Source organism: Carcharodon carcharias, chromosome 10 (genome assembly GCF_017639515.1).
Source record: "Carcharodon carcharias isolate sCarCar2 chromosome 10, sCarCar2.pri, whole genome shotgun sequence".
NCBI lineage: Eukaryota > Metazoa > Chordata > Chondrichthyes > Lamniformes > Lamnidae > Carcharodon > Carcharodon carcharias.
In genome coordinates this window covers 43,461,915-43,482,880 of record NC_054476.1, presented here as the reverse complement: position 1 = coordinate 43,482,880, position 20,966 = coordinate 43,461,915, and positions in this window count along the sequence as shown.

Genomic DNA, 20,966 nt, shown 5'->3' with positions numbered 1-20,966 from the left:
TGAGCACCTCCATCAGTGACTGCTCCATGGCAAGCTTTAGCAAAGAGATTGCACAACTTTCCCAATCACCCAATAGTTCTGCAGTCCCCTAAGACGTTCATTAGTTAGTAGTCTGCACCCGAGGAGTGAAAGGTTCACGAGCATTTGGTGGCACTTTCATGCCTCTGTGTTGCTTGATTGGGCAGATACGTTAGAGACCCAACTCCAATCATGTCAATGTAGCAATCCTGAACTGTCTCAGCTATGGAAGAATGCTCACTTAATACAACATTTCCCTAATGCATGGCTGCTCCTCTCCCCCACCCTGCATGTGCATGTGCACTACCATAAGACCATGCTGCCTTGCCTACCCCTCCCCCCTTGCCCCAACCACAGTGCAGCCCTTGCCCCAGCCCAGCACTATCAGCCACCTAGGTAAAAGTGACTTGCCTGTGCCCTTCCCTGAATGCTTGGTGCCTCTTCCTTGAGCTCGAATGGGCGACCCTTGTGAGCACAGCACAATGTTAGTATGCACTCACCTCTGTTCCCCTCGAAGTTCAGCTCACCAGGTGTCTGTGACCTACTACTAGTCCCCATGGCGCCAAATCCTGCAGCATGCTGTTATGAAACACATCGGTGTGCAATCACACCGACAGGCCTGGATGATCCAGCTTGGGGGCGATGTTTCCAGTGAGCAGGCAAGTGATGAGATGCAAATGCCTCGTAATTAGGTTCCTGACATTGGACAGCAGGAAAGACGGCCCGCCATTGATGGGTGGAGCAGGCAATCGCAAACTGGTTTCATTAAAACCTTAAACTGGTTTTTGGCCTTCTCGCCATATTGTCCACTCACTCCCGCCATGACGTCCAACGCCAATGGGGGCAGAAAATCCCATCCATAGTTTTGCTTTAAGCACTTGGTTCGGATGGAAAATATACATTAATAGTTCATATACAATTACATAATTCAATTCTTTGGGAAGCAGAAAAGGAGTACTGGAACATTTTTTTATTTCTCCAACACTGCAGAAAGAAATCAATCACTTGTGCTGGTTTTGATTTTTGCTTAATCCTTTCCCAGTTTGTTTTTTCTTTCCTTATACCTGTAATTGTTGAAAGACAATTTATGATGGGAAATACTTGCATTTTGCCCAAGCGTAGATCTGGATATTTAGTGTCATTGGGCTATTTTCTCCAGTTTCTTCCTCTGACATCTACACACACACCCACAGCATAATTCATCGCCTCAAGCTCAGAGACCTGAAGCATACCTGGATTGCTTTCCTAGCTGAGATCAGCAAGATAGAGCAGATTTTCAACTTGCTTTCTAGGCCTCTTCCAAATGTGTTTCTACAATGGTCACTAAGAGGTGTAGCAAAGTGACTTGTGATATGCTTCCTTATCTCTTTCTCCATGCTTGCAGCCTCATTCTTGAGAGTATGCATTGGAGAGTGGAGAATGGGATATGTCTGAATTCTACACAATCTATTGCCTGACTAATTGAAACAATAACACGACCTGCCTTGACTAATCTTAACTAAATGCAGCCGACCCTGTTATGAAGGCTCTTTTTACTGTGGAACTATACATGTACTTCAGAAACAAAACAAATGCAAAGTGATGTGATGCAAATTGCCATCTATATTATCCACAAATGTATCTATGTATTACATGTGCGCATATGTACTTCTCTGTTATTGTAACCACATACAATGATGCAGAAATTTTGTTGCACTAGATTATCAGCTTTGACATTTCGCCATTGTCTACTGCAGTTAGGCAATAATTAAATATCAGGTGCATAAGCCACTCTTTAATTTGACATGTGTGCTGGAGGCAATAAACACATGCAGCGCAATGTGGGAGTGTAATTGCTAAGGAATAAAATATCATACCAAGTGAGAGCAGATCTTTGTATAAGGCATTGTGTGATAGCTCATTTGATCATTATGCCCAGGCTAAAGAGGTTGGCTAATTAGTTTCCATTAAAACTCACCCTTTAATCAAGAGTTATTGTTGCATGCAGAATGCCTGAAACTCCGACTGAATGAACAATATTTTCATTCTTATCCTGCAAAACCTTTCTGTTCATGGATTGTCAGATTCAGCACAAAAACCATTTCATAGACATCAGCTTACATTTAAAAGATTTTATCACAAAGGATGGTGTGACTCTTTATGTTTAATTTTAACAAAGTAAAATATCAGCAATGTCACAGTAAAAATGTTACTATTCCTCCTGTCTCCCTATTAACTGTTTCCATCAATAAAATGGCTTTAAAACTGCATCAAATCAACAGGCTCATGCTTTTTCCTTCTTTTTGAAGCATCCACATTTGGAAATTAATAATACTCAGATCTGAATGCAACAATACCCTGGAGTACGATTGATAGATTTTTGTTAAGCAAGCATATTAAGGAATCAAGGTGGGCAAATGGAGTTCAGATACAGATTATCCATGATCTAACTGAAGGGCAGGACCAAAGGGACCAAATGCCTTATTACTTTTCCTATGAGTCATGCAGTATGTGTCTGGAGTAGAAAAAAATTGTCCAAATTCTGAACATGAGACATTGTTCAAGAACAATGGAATAAGAGGTTTTCAAGTCTCCATTGTTATTTTGAGGCTCTTGATGATGGTAACAACAACTTGAATTTATATAGTGCCTTTAGCATAGCAAAACATCTCATGGATTTGAAAGTCAGACTTGAGCAGGAGTAGGAGGAGAGTGGGGAAGAGAGGTGTCCAAAGGGTTCTGTTGAAGAGGTTAAGTTGTAAAGGCGATTTTGAAGGTGGGGAGAGATTTAGAAAATCAAAGTCTGGGCCAGATATGGGCAGAATCGGGAGGTGAGTTCATTTCCTGATGGTGAACCCACTCTGACGTGAAGTAGAAACTTATCAGTACTTTGGTGGGGACAAGCCATCAGTTTGGGCCAGGGATAGGTTTGTCGATCAATTAGTGACCAGTGTGTGGGAACAGAGGCAGGTCATTGGAAATGTTGGCCATGTCCTAATTCACTTGGACAGTAACTTATTAGTTTGAAAAAATGGAAAATGCAGACTTTTCACATTTTGTATGGCAGATAGAGGGTAGAAACTTAAGGCCGGAGGTTTCTGGCCCCTCCTACCAGAGGCATCTTTCTATCTCACCGAAGTCAATGAATGTTTGAATGGATCGCCGAATTCACCGCAGGGAACCCACCACAGCAGGGCCGGAAAATTCTGGCCTAAGAATTTGTTAAACTTTTTTTTTACTTTCCCTGTGATGGTGTAGGCTCCTTCTGCTCCACTAAGCCTCTTCACTGCCACTTATAAGTAAATCTTCTCCTTTCAAAACGCAGCCAACCTTGTTCTTGCCACTCTTGAGATGGCCGTTCACTGTTGTAAAAAGTTGGAAAGGTTCAAAGGCGAGCTCCCTAAGTGTCTTAATTAGCCTAATCATTGCCCTGGGCAAGTTTACTAGTCAGCCCTCTACCAACCCAGCAACAAGCCCCCCACACCACCCACTCCTCTCCTGTTGTCACAAAAATCACCTTGGTAGGGCGCAGAGATGGCAGGCTGGCATGCAGACCATTGGCACCATGTTTTTGGTCACCAGCCTCCATTCTGACCTGTTTCTGGCAGCAAAAATCTGGCCCAGGGTTTAGGGAGGGAGTTCCTGCATGTGGGGATCAGATGTTGACATCTTTGCCACAAATGGTGGAGCAAAGGTGGGGAAAACACACAGTAGTTTGTATTGGAAGAGGAGAAATGCTGGACATGAGAAAGTTGCAAACGGAGGGAGGGGTGAAGCCATGAGGTGATTTGAAAATGAAAAAGACAATTTTGAAGCTATTGTGCTGGCGATAGGGTGGAGGTTACTGAGGATTGAAGTGAAAGATGAGTGTGGAAGGCAGTGTCAAGCATGGAAAAAGAACAGGTGGTTGAAATTGGCAGGAAGGTGAGATGGGGTGGCTTCTGAAATACGAACATAATGCATGGTTGCCTAACAGACATGTCTACGGCCAAAGCGCCTGCAGCGACCAAGAATGATGCAGCGTTTGCAAATAACATGCAGGATCTCAGGCTGAAACAAAAACAGGAAATGCTAGAAAAACTCAGGGTTCTGAAGAAGAGTCATGCGGACTCGAAACATTAACTCTGTCTTTCTCTTCACAGATGCTGTCAGACCTGCTGAGTTTTTCCAGCATTTTCTGTTTTTGTTTCAGGTTTCCAGCATCCGCAGTATTTCGCTTTTATCAGCAGCTATCTCAGGCTGCTGTGCTTTGCAAGTGTCTTAGCAAGGAATATTTAGTAAATTGGAGTAAATGATGGCTATAAACTGCAAAGAAATTCCGCATTCAGTTATATTCAGATTAAATGATGGGAAGGAAAAAGGGAGAAAGAAGGAATGGCATTCCGGGCATTCTAGCTGGCAAATTGCCAACTCTACACAAATGGGAAAGTAAGGTGGCCTCAGTAACTAAATATGATACCACAGGAAATAGTTTATCTTGAATACCAAATAAAGGGCAATGTGTACAAATGCACTTGAAACCCAATTTGTGGAGCAGTCAATAAAAGGATTTTTGCTGAGTATAACAGATCAGTTGGTAATAGGCTGAGGGAGAAATAAAAAATTGAGGGAGAGAGAATTTTCAGTTTAATTCCGAGACCTATTCAGGTACGAGGGAGGATTATGAGACTCGTGAGGAGAAATCTGCAATCTCCAACATGAGGAGGGCAACTTTCCTCTGCCTACCCTTCAAATGAACCTGTTCCTGGAGTGTTAGAAGAAATTTGAAGAAAAACCCATCTTCTATTTTTATTACACATGGGCAGAATTTTTACCTTGTAGGGTGGGCACAGCAGGAGGACCCGGGAATGGCTGCGAAACAGAAGGCCCTGTGATCGGGCCCTGATCGCGATTTCACACTGGCTAGCCAATTAATGGAGTGATTAATGAAGAGCGTGCATGCTCCAACGCTCCAACGAGCATTAATTGGCTGGAGACGGGACTTTTGCTCCTCACTCGGGAGGAAGTCCAACCTCAGAGAGAGATTGGTCAGCAGCTGTCTAGTCCCTGCAGTGCCAAAAGCTGTAGTGGACAGGACTGGGTGTGCATGCAGAACCTGTCCCGGGAGTCAGGGTCAGGTGAGTGAGGGAGTCTCAGTGCCGGGAGGGAGGTGAGGCTCAGGGGAGTGGGAAGAGTGGGGCAGGGCTGTTGGTAGAAAGGCTGGGGGTGGAGGAGGGAGAACCTGCAGGGGCCGGACCTTCTGGAGGTGGCGCCTGATGTTAAAAGGGGGCTGCTAATGGAGGTGTCCACCCCACTCTTGCCACACGAGGCCTGAACATGGTTTGTTTTTGGGCTTCCCCGCGTCCCTGAACTCCTCCTGCCAACATGAAAGTTGAGCCTGAGTGGCTCATCACTTATGAGCCTCACTTGAAGCAAGGGTAGGTGGGCCAGTCTTGGCCTTGCATGCCCAAGCGTAAAAATGTGAAGAGGTTGGAGTGGGCAGGAGCCCAGTGGGAAGGTCATCCGAAATATTTTACAGTCACCTTCCCACCTATGAACCTGGTATGTTATACTTGACACTCTATAAGTATGACCTCAGATTACCAATGGAACGGCAACAGCTAATGTTAATTTAAATAGGATTATAAATGAAAATTGTTACATTGTTTCTATGTAAGAAGAAATTCAAGTTGTTATCACAGCATTTCTCCCTTGATTGGTTGAGTGGCTAAATGCATCGAATAATGTGACACTGTCAGCCCAAGAAACCACTGAAAGGCTGACGTTTGACTCTTGGATCTAGATTTTCACAGACCCATGGAGAGGTTTATTTAAAATGGAGCAGGAGCCCGGATCTGTCACCCCTTGCTGGCAGATGCTGCTTTCACCAGTAGGGGAACAAGGGCAAGATGTGATTCACACATGGTGGTCCCAATTTCAGTAGGGCCATTTGAATTCAGTGCTGAGTTCAAACAGACCTCAGTTTTGCTGGTGCGAGAGCCTGATCCCGCCATATGTGAGTTGTGAATTTTTAGAATAGACACAAATGCTCGTGAAGGACAGAAATCATCTGTGGAACTGTCAAGCTGTCAAGTTATTTAAATGGGAAGCCCTTTAAAAGTTGAAAAAACAGCCTGCCTGTTTCTGTGAGTTGCAAAAAGTCTGTGTTGCAGTTTCAATATAACCCTTAGTACTATCATTGCAGCATTATTAATGCTTGGCCGCTTCCACAATCTATGATTATCAGGGTGGGGTGCTGTAAGTTCGCAGTTTGATTTGCACCTCCAAGAGATTATTAAAGAATTAAATGTCTTTGGTGTGGGGTTATGAATACAAATGTTTGTTTTTAGAAGTGATTGAGTACTTGAGGGGTTTTAAATGTATTGAACGGGCATTCATGAAAGAGAGCGTTTTTTTTTAATATTGTGAATCTGTACTAGATATTTATAACTTTATTTGATTTTGCCTCAGCTTGGTCCCTTTGTCCTGAGGTGCACCCATGGCAGATACTGGGTGAGTTGGCATGAAGGGTGAAGGGCAAAGGGTGGTGGGTGGGGTCACATGGGTTTGGGTAAGTTGACTGTAATGGGCATGTGGGGGGTGAGTGGGGGGTGGTGGGTTGTGAGGGCCGAGGCCTAGAGGACCTAATATTTAACAAAACAACCAGGATAAAATCCCAGAGAACCGAGGCGGGCCTTTTAACCAGCTTACCTCAGCACTTGGCTGCCTCTGTGGCCACCTCTGAGCTGCTTCCAGGGGTGGCAGGCCTGACTGTATCCTGAAACACCCCTCCCTGCTCCTTCCCCATCCTGGAATAAAGATCGTGCCATTCGAGACACTTTTTCCTGAGGTGGGTGCGATGAAATGTGAGATTCCTTACTCTGTGCATCCATCTTGTGAGTGAAAATCCAGGCCCAAGTCTATGTTGTTAATGAACACCATTATAGCATTGCTGGGGTTAATACAATTGGCTCCAGCTTTGCCCCAACAAAGGAAAGGAAAAACAACAAGGATTCCTGTACCTAGTCAAGGTCCAAGTTAAATCTTATTGGAAATTGTGGCTGTGTGGGCATTAGATACAGCAAGGATCAGGCTTGGCTATGATACTCCACATTCAAATAGCTTACCAACCTTCCCTGTCAAAGAAAGATCTTGGTGGAGAAATTTGCTCATGCAGTAGTGCCACGCAGACAGCATCGATTCCTCGGGGACAGGCAGCAAGTAGGCTGCTACATTCTTCGTCAATGATATCAATAAAGAAAGAAACTAGAAGGGGTGTTGCACAAACCAATTTCTCCTCTGTTTATTTATATAGTGTCTGTCACGCCCTCAGAACATCCTGAAGTGCTTTTTAACCAATTAAATATTTTTGCCTTGTAGTCACTGTAGTGATGTAGGAAAATTAAATTTAACAATTTTTAAAGTTAGCCTGCACCACTGTAAGTGGTGGAGCAGGTGCTGGAAGTCATTGTACAAGTGAGTTTGACTTGGGAAAGGGACAAGTATGGTACAACATGGCATGCTCTGATGCTGCACCGAAGGCCTTGCTACAGGAGATGGAGGGCAGGAGAGATGTAATTTTTTGCCCGGGGCCAGAGGGTCATCCAGACAAACTTTAAGAAGGCAGCAGAACCAAATAACCATGGTGGTCAATTCCAGGAGTTTAGCCCAAGGATTTAGATGCAATGCTGCAAGAACCCCAATGACCGCACGTGAGTGGTCAAATGTCAAATCCCATCAACTGTGCCAGAAGCCTCACAAATTGCTTAATACAATACATCCTCTTCACTCATCTTCAACATTTTCTATCAATCATGACTCATAACATATATAGCTTCACCTCACCTTCACACACTTAGCAATGCTGTAAGACTCAAAGTCATATTTATCAGCTTGCACACACTGCCAGCTATTCAATGGTTGCAGACACATCACCAAATCAGATTGCATCAGACTTACTGACACACTACCCTCTCTTCTTCAAGACAATATGGCACCTAACAAAAGGCAGCAGTTCTAACCAGCAGGGAATATGCACGGCTACATGTCCTCATGTCAACAAAGGATATTATGCTGGCCATCATTGAAATGGCCACCACTGAGACAGTGGTGGGGCTTATGCTGTTAAAGATGGTGGGATTCTCATACCTAATCCTCCTTCTCACATCTCACTTCCTCCTCATGCCAAACTTTCTTCTAATTTATAAGCCGCAGGTGATGTAAGCATCAACCTCTTGTATTCTCCCCATCCTCTGACCACAATCCTGCCCTGTGCCCTTCAGATACCCAAAAATTGCAACTTGGTCAGTAATGGTGGAAGAACAGGAAGACAGTGGTGAAGAACAAACACCATCACTTGCTCTTTCACTCAGAGCCACCAGCTCAGCTATTAACATTGCAAATACTTTAGAGGGAAGAATGGTGGTAGATTCAGCATGTGGAGAGGCACTGGACTTGACTGGACCCCAGTCTTGGGCTCCTTTGGAGGTCCCCAGCATCACTGATGCCAGTCTTCAGCCAATTCAATTCATTCCACATGACAACAAGAAACAGCTGAAGGCATTGGATACTGCAAAGGCTATGGGCCCTGACAATATTCTGGCAATAGTACTGAAGACTTGTGCTCCAGAGCCTGCCGGGCCCCTAGCCAAGCTGTTCCAGTTACAACGCTGGCATCTACCTGGCTATGTGGAAAATTGCCCAGGTATGTCCTGTAAAAAAAAAAAGCAGGACAAATCCAACCTGGCCAATTACAACCCCATCAGTCTACTGTCGATCATCAGTAAAGTAATGGAAGGGGTCATCAACAGTGCTATCAAGTGGCACTTGTTCAGCAATAACCTGCATGCTGATGCCCAGTTTGGGTTCCGCCAGGACCACTCGGCTCCTGACCTCATTACAGCCTTGGTTCAAACCTGGATAAAAGAGCTGAGCTTCCGAGGTAAGGTGAGAGTGTCTGCCCTTGACACCAAGGCCACATTTGACCGAGTGTGGCATCAAGGAATCAGGGGGAAAACTCTCCGCTGATTGGACTCATACCTAGCACAAAGGAAGATGGTTGTGGTTGTTGGAGTTCAGTCATCTCAGCTCCAGGACATCACTGCAGGAGTTCCTCAGGGTAGTGTCCTTGGCTCAACCATTTCAGCTGCTTCATCAATGACCTTCCTTCCATCATAAGGTCAGAAGTGGGGATGTTCGCTGATGACTGCACAATGTTCAGCACCATTTGTGACTCCTCAGATACTGAAGCAGTCCATGTCAAAATGCAGCAAGACCTGGACAATATCCAGGCTTGGGCTGACAAGGGGCAAGAAACATTTGTGCCACACAAGTGTCAGGCAATGACCATCTCCAACAAGAGAGAATCCAGGAGTTCCTCAGGGAATGCTCAATGGCTTTACCATCACCGAATCCCCAACCTTCAACATCCTGGGGGGGTTACCATTGACCAGACACCGAACTGGGCTGGCCATATAAATACTGTGGATACAACAGCAGGTCAGAGGCTAGGAATCCTGCAGCGAGTATCTCACCTCCTGACTCCTCAAAGCCAGCCAACCATCTACAAGGCACAAATCAGGAACACTCCCCACTTGTGTGGAAGAGTGCAGCTCCCACAGCTCAAGAAGCTTGACATCATCCAGGACAAAGCAGCCTGCTTGATTGGCACCACAACCACAAACATTCACGCCCTTCACCACCGACAGACAGCAGTAGCAGTGTGTACCATCTACAAGATGCACCTCAGGAGATTCAGCAAAGCTCCTTCAACAGTACCTTCCAAACCCATGACCAATACCATCTAGAAGGACAAGGGCAACAGATAGATGGGAACACCACCACCTGCAAGTTCCGCTTCAAGTCACTCACCATCCTGACCTGGAAATATATTGCCATTCCTTCACTATCACTGGGTCATAATCCTGGAACTCCCTTCCTAACAGCACCTTAGGTGTACCTACACCAAATAGACTGCAGTGGTTCAAGAAGGCAGCTCACCACCACCTTCTCAAGGGCAACAAGGGATGGACAAGAAATGCTGGCCCAGCCAGCGAAGCCCACATCCCTTGAATGAATTTTTTAAAAAGTCAGGGCAGGAAACAAGAGTAGTACAGGTGCCAGCTCACCAGAGGATGGGGTCTCACAGATCTGCGGCAGAGGACTCAGATGATTTTCATGGGTCAACCTACAGCATTAGGTGGATGGATATGCTTGGCACATTAGCAGGCCTGCCAGAAAAGCTGTCAAGGCACATAGAGGCATCCAGCACCAACTTGGCACAAGGCATTGTGCAAAGCTTGGAGCCCACCCTCTCCAGAGTAGAAGTGATGGCCAACACTATCAGAAGACTTGTGGACCCAAAGATGATGGCCAATGTCTTGGCTTCCATTTTTTTGTAGTACAAGTAGAAGCCACCCAATGTCTGAGTGCTATTGTGAAGCTCATACTGAAGTTATGCAAGCTCAACATATTGCCACACAAGCTCAGACTGTTCCCATGCAAGCACAGCTTGCTGGCACACAGGCTCAGCCTATTGCCATCATAGCTGCTGATACTACTGTTCCCAGGGGCTTGCAGAGTCTCACAGCGGTCCAACAATTTGTCCTCCAACACCTTGCTGGGATTGTTGAGGCACCATCCTAGCAGAGTGGCAGTGGTTCTGTAGTGCACAAATCTGCTGTCATCTCTCAATATGAAAGCAATCATCATCCCATCTCTGCCACTCCGCCTGTACCTTTGCTGCTGCCTGTCAGCCACCCAGCCCTACCCAAAAGGATACATCCCAAAGCCAATCCTTTCTATGGCCATCTGCAGTCTCCTGCTCTGAAAGTCAGCAGCCTTCTGCCAGGCATGCTGCAGCCATTAGGGAAGCCCTGTCTAGCAGCACTAGGCAATGAAAAAGGCACATGAAAGACAGGCACCAAGGAAATGAATAAGTGTGAATGGTTAATTTTTGTATGCAATGTGGCATGATTTGATTAATAAATTTGTTTTGAAATGTTTATTTTATGGTGGCATTTATTTTTGCATTGTGGCCTAGAGGATACTGTGATTGTCAGTAATAGAAGGGCAAGGTAAGGTATGGGACTGTTGGTGAAAGGGATTGCATTGATTGGTAATCGAATTGTATAAGTTGATCACAAACAGCTCTGATAGATTCTACCACTGGCATCATGATATATTCTGTTGTCACTATGCTTGAAGGCTTGGATATCATGAAACAGTATTGTATAAGTTACAAGGAAGTCTTTATTAACAATACTGAACTCTCTACATATTTACAGTAATTATGGAGAGGACTCAGTACTAGGTCCTTACACATTGCTCATCTTTAGACTGGGCCTAGCTCTAGGTCATGTGCCTTCTTACATCACCATGTGGGCGGAACTGTACTCAGTCTCAGGTTAACCCTTTAGGTACCAGATCCTTCTTTGACACCTCCCTCAAATCTTTATCTCCTGGATCGAGACTGACATTAGCTTACTTCCAGTTTGCTTCAAGGTATACATTACTATAAATCTTGTGCTCCAACTTAAATGTTACAACTATAAACAATTCTAACCCTATGCTATTTCATTATAAACATTAACAACATTAACGATAATGTTCTTACTACCCCATCCCCCAACTCCAGCCTTCAACTTCTTGACATTAGAGATCCAGGTGGTCTGGAGGTCTTACATCTCTTCTGCTTCTTGCTGTAGGGAGCATGGCAGTCTCTGGAGGTGGCTCCAGAGTCTGGTCATCCTCATCAATAGCCCTTCATCTTGCAAAGGGGAAGTTTGTTTAGGCAGGGATGGAGACTCCTCCTGTTGTGCCCGATTGTGCCCTCTGGCATATGAATTTTATAGGATCAAGGCCCAGGATCCAAAGTTTGTCACTCTTTTGTAGCTGTGGCAGGTGCCTGGTGTGGTGTCGCCTGTTGTAGGTGGAGGCCTGCTTCTGTCTGTAGGCTTGATCTTTCTTCCGCACGGCCTGGTAGTCTTTTGCTACCCACCCTGGCTGGAGTTTCCTTGGCAGAATCGGAAGTTGTGTGCGCAGTTTCCTGCCCATCAGGAGCTTTGACAGGGAGAGGACACACTGTAAGGGGGTGGACCTGTAAGTAAAGTAATCAGGGCAATGGGCAAGTCCTCATTCTTCCTCAAGCGGGTTTTTATTGTGCGGACTCCATGTTCTGCTTTGCCGTTGGATGTGGGTGCCTTGGGGAACTGGTATAGTGGTGGAAGCTAGCTGTGGCTGCAAAGTGTGCGGACCATTTATTAGTGAACTGCGGGCCTGTAATGATGCGGCAGATGATGTGTGCCAGGTGGATCAAATCCACGAGGGAAACTTGATCACAATGGTTTTGCAATTTGTATTTATTTCAAGATACATTCCCTGAATTCAGAAGTAATAAGTCCACCAAGACTTCAGAGATTTTTTTTTTAGAAAACTAAACATTTGTTAACAAAAGAAAAGAGTTCAGGCAAATACAAAGACCTACAAATTGTTGCTATAATAACTCCTAACACCCCAAATCAATCTGTCTTCCAGTTCCACCTCCATTAAGGCAACGGTAAAAAAAAAATAGATTTTAAACAGGTCCAGGCAATTCAACTCAAGACCCTGGACAATAGAATTCAAAGTGGCTTTTCCCAGCTTCAGTTTCAGTAGACAGTAGGCTTACTACACAAATACTAGAGGCTTTTCACTCTGGTAGGTCTTACAGTGCCTTCTCTGACACATAGCCTCATTCTCCTTTTTACATGTTTCTCCTTTTAATGTAAATTCTCTTGTTCCCATATGTCTTTGGAACTTTACCTTTCTTATAATATAAATCCTTTCATGGTGCTAATATTGACAGTAACCTTTGGGAAAAATAAACACACTGCTTGGCCTAGCTTCTCTTTGAAATTCACACTGCCCTGATTTATCCAAAAAATCAAATTCTCCTCGCCTTACGTTCTAAGGCTTCAGCCATGTTTACGCATTTTTGCATTTCAAACCGAGCTTCTTTTGATGAGTCAAAGCCTCCAGACTTGTTGTCTCCAGTTCAATTAAATCACACACACACACAAACTATCCAAACCCCACTATTAACATGCTTTTACAACAAATCACAATAATATTATGAGAATTATTATACTTTCATGACAGTGCCATTATATGAAGTGAGCTCGTCTGGAATGCCATGACTCGCAAACATCTCTTTGGTTGCCTTTATGACTGTCTTCCATGGTGGTTGCATGGAGTTTTTTTACCTTCACGATCTGGAGTAGTAGTCCATGATGAACAGGAAGGATCTGTCATAGACGAACAGGTCCACTGCCAGCCAATCCCATGGCCTGTTTGGGAACGGTGTGGGAATGAGTGGCTCTTTCTGGTCCTGGTGGTGCATTGCACATGTGTGGCAATTAGTAATGGTCTCTTCTATTGCCCTGGAAATGCCTGGTCACCAGACTGCAGATTGGGCCTGTGCCAGATGATTCTGGTGTATCTTGTGAAGAAAGGCCACCCACAGAGGGGTTGGAAAGACTGTGTATAGTCAATAACTGTGAAGTGATTCTGTTTTTCAAACCACGATTTGGTTGAGGTACCACTAGGCTGCTGATGGGGCCATTCTAGTTGGCAGTAGGAGCGGATGCGGGTGCACTCTTTGTTGCAGAGCTGTTCTTGACAGAACTGTCGTGGAAGCTCGTAGGAGATTAATAGTGACCTGGGAGCAGCCTCCACTCCAGTGACCAGGGCAGCATATGGCATGCCAGAAGTTCTGCGGTAGCCCCTGAAAGGACATCTGCTGTTGTCTGATTCTTTCTCTGGACATAGACAGTCTCCTGCGCGAATTGCATGAGGTGTGGGCGGAAGCTTTGGATTTGAGGAGGCATCTTGGTGTGCTCCTTTTCATTTAGCAGGGAGTCCAGTGGTTTATGATCTGTCTCTGTGGGGATTTTGAGGCTGATGATGTAGTCAGAAAGCTTTTCACAGGTCCATGTGACCGCCAGAGCTTCTTTTTCAATAATGGCATACCTGGTTTCTGTGTTAGATAGTCCTCTAGAAGCGTAGTAGACTGGTCGCTGCATGCTGCCTGATTGCTCCTGAAAGTGGACTGCTCCAAGGCCCGTGGATAAGGCATCGGCTGCGATCGTAGTGGGTAGGGCCGGGGCATAATGGGCCAGGGTGTCTGCGGGGAGCAGCATCTCCTTGATGTGGGCAAATGCCAGGTCTTGTGGGGAGTTACAAATCCACTTTTGGCCCTTCCTAAATAGGTGTCTCAGTGACTCTGTGACCTGTGCTGGGTGAGGCAAAAAACTTTTACCAGCTGGCTCATCATGTCCAGGATGGAGGAAAGGGTGGGGAAGTCAGTGATTGCCTTGGTTTTCTGGGGGGTCTGCCATGATATCTCTGCTGTTAATGATGTGACCCAAGAGCCAGATGAAGGCCTTAGAGAACTCAATTTTGTTGTTCAACATCAGACCTGCCCCCTGTAGCCGTTCCAGGGCCACAGTGAGCAGGCTTGTCATGTTCTTGCACCATGACCAGAACATTGTCCATGGGGTAAATGACCCCCTGAAGGTGCTGCAAGATGTCTGACATTGGAAGATCTCTGGCGCTGATATAATCCCGAAGGGCAGTTGGTTAAAGCAGAATCTACCACAGTGGGGTAATGAAGGTGGTTAGGAGCCGGGAATCTCCCATTGAGGGGAAGTTGTGAGAATCTGCTTTTAGCATCCAGTTTCGAAAAAATGGTGCTCTGTGAAAGCTTGGTCACGTTTTCATCCACTGAGGCCATGGGGTGGACCTCCCTGGCAATGGCCTCGTTTAGCTGTGCGAGGTTGACACAGGTATGCAGCGAGTGGTTTGGTTTCTGAACCAAGACCATTCCCAAGCACCAAATGGTGGGTTGCTTTACTGGGGAAATGTCTCCCAAATTGACAATGTCATCAAGCTTCTGCTGTACATCATTCATGAGGGTTGAGGGACCTTCTGCAGATTGAAGAGGAATACTGGCTTGGCATCACTCCTGAGTGTGTTTTTGTTGGTGTTTTTAAGGCGGTCCAGTCCTGTGAAGAGCTTCAGGAATCATTGTCTGTATTTTGAGCCTGGCTGTTGCAGGTTGCTCTCACTGATGCATTGTAGGAGTTTAAGGTTGATGTGGGCATTGCAGCATAGCAGCTAGTAGCCCTGGCTGGGAACCACGAAGAAGGCTGGTTGAATTGTTTGCCCCCCGTATTGCAGGGTAGCTTGCAGAGTGCCTTTTACTGGCAGGCAGAGCCTCCCCATTGCATGGAACCAAGTGTCTGTCAGTTGAAGCCGAAGGTTTTAAGTCATGGAACCTTGTGGGACAGGACGTACGACGTGATTAAAGAGAGGATTCACAGGACTGGTCAGCCTGGGAATTTAAAAGAATTTTCTCTCACCCTGTCGGCTGCTGGCTGCTTGGTTGAAGCTGAACTTACACAAAGGATTCAGTAGAGTCTTCTGCCTGAGTTTAAACTTCTATCTTTTTCATGTGTAGGGGATGGTGTGTGTGTCAGCTTCACTTCTGACTTCTGAACAGTTCGAATCTCTCCCTCTCCCTGGGTTCTAGACCTTGGACTTATTTGGGGGTTGTGACAAAGTGCAACAGACAATTGGTTTTTGTGCAAGGAAAAAACTGAGTTTATTGAAGTCTCAAATAAACTTATAACATTAGGATTACACTGAGATTATACAGACCTACAAAGTACACTTAGTTAAGAATGAGGAACACACAGCATAATGAGAGAAAATCACGCTACTAATCCCTTGTCCCACTCCCAAATCCGAACTAAATTGAACTAGGAGGGGTCAGGGATCATGCTCACCAACGAGGGTTCCTTAACAGTTCAAAATCCAGCCAGGTAAGCCGGTTGCAGTTTTGGGGTATGCTCTTTGTGTCCTCTGGGGCCAGCCGTCCCCACATGGTGCAGGTATGTGGAGTCTGCAAAGGTTCTTCAGTTGGGTGGAGGGAGCGATTGTGGGTGGTCGACCTTCATGGAGGGCTGTGGTTGCAGTCTTGTTGTCTTCAGTTGAGCCTGCCACCCTGTGCCCCTCGCCGTGATGTTGCCTGCGGGCCTGCAAACCTCCGGATCTCCTCCATACTTGGCACAGCTTCCTTCTTAAACTCGACTTCAACCGCTGCCAACTGCTCACTGCCCTTTGTCAGCTTTCAAAACTGCTCACCCTTCTGTGTTCACTTTCAAAACTGCTCACTTCAGATCTCCTGGCCCAGTTATACTGTTTTTTTCAAATTTCTTATCTCAGTCCAAATCCAGCTTAGTTCTTTGTTTGATTTTGGTGGGCTTCCCCAGGTGATTGTTGTCTCGTTGTTTTTAATGGGCTCACATGGTGTTTATCGTTGTCTTCCTGCCCCATAACAAGTCTTGAACTGAAAGCCATTGTATGTGTGGAGTATTGATGGGTTTGCATAATTGCATTGATTGTGGTCTTCCTGCCCCTGTTGTTAGTAGCGATTATTTATGCAAGATTTTGATGGGCTTTAGTTTCGTGTTGATTGTTTTAAAGGGAAGAATGCATATTCTGTCTCCTCTCATTGTGTGGTTTCAGGTAAAATTCCAAAAGTCATATCCTTGTTGATGATATGAAAAATGTGGGGATTTTGAGAACCCTTCACCTACTTGAATGTCTCTGGTGAGTTTTTTCAGCATTTTAGCTTCTGCAATGTGGTTGCTTCAGTGCAGAAATTGTTGACAGTGTCCTTTTCTTTAGTTCTTCAGCGTTTTAATGAGGATGTGGATTTTCATCCCTCTGCTGCCACCAGGATGGATTCTACTTCTGCCACCATGACATATTCTGTTTGAATATGCTTGAAGACACCATGCTTGGACACCTTGAAGCAGTCTTGTATACATTACAAGAAAGTCTTAAATGACAATACTGAACTATGTCCATATTTACAGTAGGTATGCAGAGGACTCCATACTATGCCATTACACATTGCTACTCATCTCTAGACTGGGCCTGGCTCTAGGACACATGCCTTCTTACATCACCGTGTGGGTGATACTGTACTCAGTCTCATGTTAACCCTTTAGGTATCAGATCCTTCTACCACAAGCTCGACCAGGAAAGAATTATGTTGGTTGCCTCCTCCCTACCTTCTTCTCCTCCTCCTCCTCTTTCTCCTCCTCCTTTCTCCCTCCTCTTCCTTCACCTCCTCCTCTTCCTCTTCAGCTGGTCACCATACAGATTGTGCAAGGGCTATACTCTTACAGTGGTAAGGTTGTTCGCAAGCAGTAAACCATGATAAATTGTGCAGCATGCCCTGCCAAGTACTGTAGGATTCTTCCATGGTGGCCCAGGCAGCGGAAAGATTATTTAAGCACCCCACTGGTTTGCTTGATCACATTTTGCATGACAGCATAGTTTTCGTTATATGCATGCTGCCCAAATATGTTTGGGTTGTGCACCGGAGTCATGAGCAATGTGGTCATCCAGTAGCCCTTGTTGCATAGTAGCCACCCTCTGGTTTGTTTTATCAAATGCAGATGATAGAGTGGACTGCCGCAGGATGAAGGCATCATGACTGCTACCAGGATATCTCTGAGATACTCTGTTTATGGTGGCTCAACAACTGAATGTTCAGGGAGTGGAATCCTTTCTGGTGGCATTATAAAATCTCAGAATTGACATGTGATGTCCACAAAGCAACACATGGACAGGCAATGGCACCCTGCACCATAGGGAAGTCTGCAATCCTCGCAAAGCTGCATACTTACTCTGCCTGCTTCTCTCTGGCAAGTGAGAATGAAATGTATGCAGTTCTCAGGGAATACACAGCCTCGGTGGCTTCCTTTATGCAGCAGTGAATGGCTAACTGGAACAGGTTGCAACTCTCACCTTTTTCAGTCTAGAAGGAGCCAGATGCATGGCCACAGTCAGCTTCACTGTGTCCTGGCAATGCTGTCCTTGCCCTGCTCTGAAACTGCAGTCATGGCTGCAGCAGTTGGCAAATTTCAGTGAAGATGTCCTTACTAAAGTGCAAGTTTTTGACACATTGTTCCTCACTGGGGTTCAGGTAGAAGAATTGCTCCCAGAGCAGATATGGTCTCCTGTTGAGAGCTCTCCTATGCCACCCACGCCCTGCCTCCTCCCTCTGTGTCATCCCTGTCTATTCTCCCTTTCATCTTGTAGATCAAAGGGGAGGTAAATTACTGCACCCATATTTGGGAGCAAATAGTTTGTGCAGAATTCTTGAAATTAGGATGAAGCCCTTCAGCACCCGCCACAGCACTCCCTGTAGACTTCAGCAATTTTGGGCAGAATTTTGCCCACGGATGGCGGGTGGGCCCCACCGGCTCGGCGGGGGGTGGGCAGCCGAACTCTGCTGCCGAAGTGGGCACCGCCGCCATTTTTAGTGGGCAGGCCAATTAAGGCCTGCCCAGCGGCCTGCCGGACAGGTTCCTTTTCCGGGGGGGTGGAGGTATTCCCCATCTGTCAAAGTGTGCCTTTTCGCACATGCGAGCGGAAGAGCGCACTGTTCCCTGAGACTAAGTGGTGTCTCAGGGAGATCATTGACAGTAAAAATCAGTAAAAATAGAAAAATAGAAAAATTATTAACATGCCCCCTCATGTGACAATGTCACACGAGATGGGAAATGTTAATAAAAAGGACATAAACTTTATTAAACTTTTTAAAAATGGACATGAAACCTCATCCTGCCAGTGGTTGAGGTTTCATGTATTATCCAAAGCCCGCTGGGGCTCCTGACCTACCCGCCAGCTTTAAGGTTGGACGGGCAGGTCTTTAATTGGCCATTGACAGATCGGCGGGTGGATAGCTGATTTCGCTGTCCGGCCGCCTTCCTCAATATTTAAATGGACCTGGATGACGTCAGGGGTTCCTCTCGACGTCATCCCGTGTCATTTTCCTGTCAGTGAGCGGGCCCCGCCCCCAAATCGCCGACAGGAAAATTCTGGCCTTTAAACATCTCTGGAAACCACCAAATGCTAATCAACAAGCAACCTGTAGTAGTTGATGATTGATCCCTTTATGTAACGCTGATGGAGATCCTTCCAACTACTGGGTGCTTGCTCAGCTGTGTGAATTTAAGAGAGGAGTTCGTTGGAGCTTCAAAATGGCACTAGCGGCATCAAATCAGTGTTACATGGTGATTGACGGCACATACTGTCTACCTGTACACGTCAGGCTGATGTTCCTGCGTGCACGACAACAACCTCAGTAAATTAACATCCAACATAGACAGCATGAGAAATGGATGCTATAGAGTCGAATGCCGTAGCTCTTATTTTTATCCCTTATTTTACCCCTGTTAGGGGTTGAAAGCTGTTGCTCTGAGAAAAATCGACAGCAGTAAACAAACTAAACAAACCTCTCAATAGAGGTTTAATATTGTGGGCTTTATAATACTTGAACCACATTAAATCTACAACAAAATGAAGGTGCTGTGCAGGGCAGTGTCGGAACTATTTCATCACTAGAGGCTATCTCATTTTAAAATGCATTGGGATTAGATTGGAAAAGCTGTCATGTGGATTGTGATGTGTGATTAATTGATGCCCATTTGTGTTGATGCAGGCAGCAAGCAAACTTGGTGCTGCCAAAGTTAGTGGTATATGGCCCAATAATAAATGCACTGCTGAGTGGCTGCACACTGTAAGGCAATGGGAACAGATAAATGTCAGGGTCAATGGCAGCAATCTAACTCTGAGGACCTGGATACAGTTCCACAAAATTCAGCAACCTCACATAAGTGGTCAACGTCAGTGAATGCATCTTCAAATGCAATGTTCTATCAAATGTAGTGGAAACCTAAACTGAGTCGCGAAATCTCAGCTTATTGTCTTGTAGGCTGCAATCATGCCTGCAGATAGCAGTGCTCAACGAGGCTTTCACGGTCTCACAGCAGCCCAGCATTCTATGTTCCAGCAGATTACTAGGGTCTCCCCGTACGAATGGGGACGTGCCTCAGAAACCCTAGTAATCTGCTGGAACACAGAATATTGGGCTGCTGTGGGACCTCTCTCAGGATGGTAGTATTCATGCTCTCACTCTGCAGCTCCCCTGGTGCTCTTCCCAGACTGATTTTGCCCATGCTGAGGTGCAGTCTTAAACCGGGCCATCTATGCCCAGAGCTGCCAGCAAGGCCATTTGCTGTCTTCCCTGACTGAACTTCAGGAGCCTTCCCCTGGCCATGTTGCAGTCACTTGGCTAGCCCGCCGTAGGAGGACTTGAACAGGTAAAGGCACCCACTGGACCAATAATAAGGGAGTAAGCAAGGTTGATTAGTTGACTTTTGTATGGAAATTGAATGGTTTGTTGGAAAAAATTGGTTTGTGGTGGCATTTAATTCACCATTGTGGCCAAGAGGATGCTGCGATGGCCAATAACAGAGGGAAGGTAAGTTGTGTGACTGCTGTAGATGGGGTTTTGGGGATATGTTCAGTGGAAAAATAGTTGAATGGGGCAATCACGGATAGCCTGGCCAAAAATGAAATGTGCTGGTTGTTTCCTTCCTTCCTTCAACTCCTCCTCTTCCTCCTCCTGTTCCTGAGCTGTTGCCATATCCTTGGTGGAGTGGGCTGTGCTCTAATGATGGCCAGGTTTTGGAGGATGCAGCAGGCCATCACAATTCAGGACACATGCTCCTGTGTGTTTTGTAGGGCTCCTCCAGAGTGGTCCAAGCAACAGAACGATTGCTTCAGCACGCCACTTGTCAGCTCAGTGATGTTTTGTGTGGCAACATAGCTCTCGTGTTGGCTCAAATGTTGAGGGAACATGTAGTAATCTGATGTGTAATATACCTTTAAGACAAATGTTGTAATGTAAGGTCACATGATCTCAGTACCCAATAGCAGAGTAACGCAGGCTACCTCTGTAGTCAGTAGCCTTGAGTTAGAGTCTGAAGAGGAAAGACAGAGTTTTGAGTTGGAAGCACACAAGTGTAGCTGCTGAGTTCCTTTTGTAAATAAACAGGATGTGTTGTTTCTAAGAACGGTCTACTGATCTT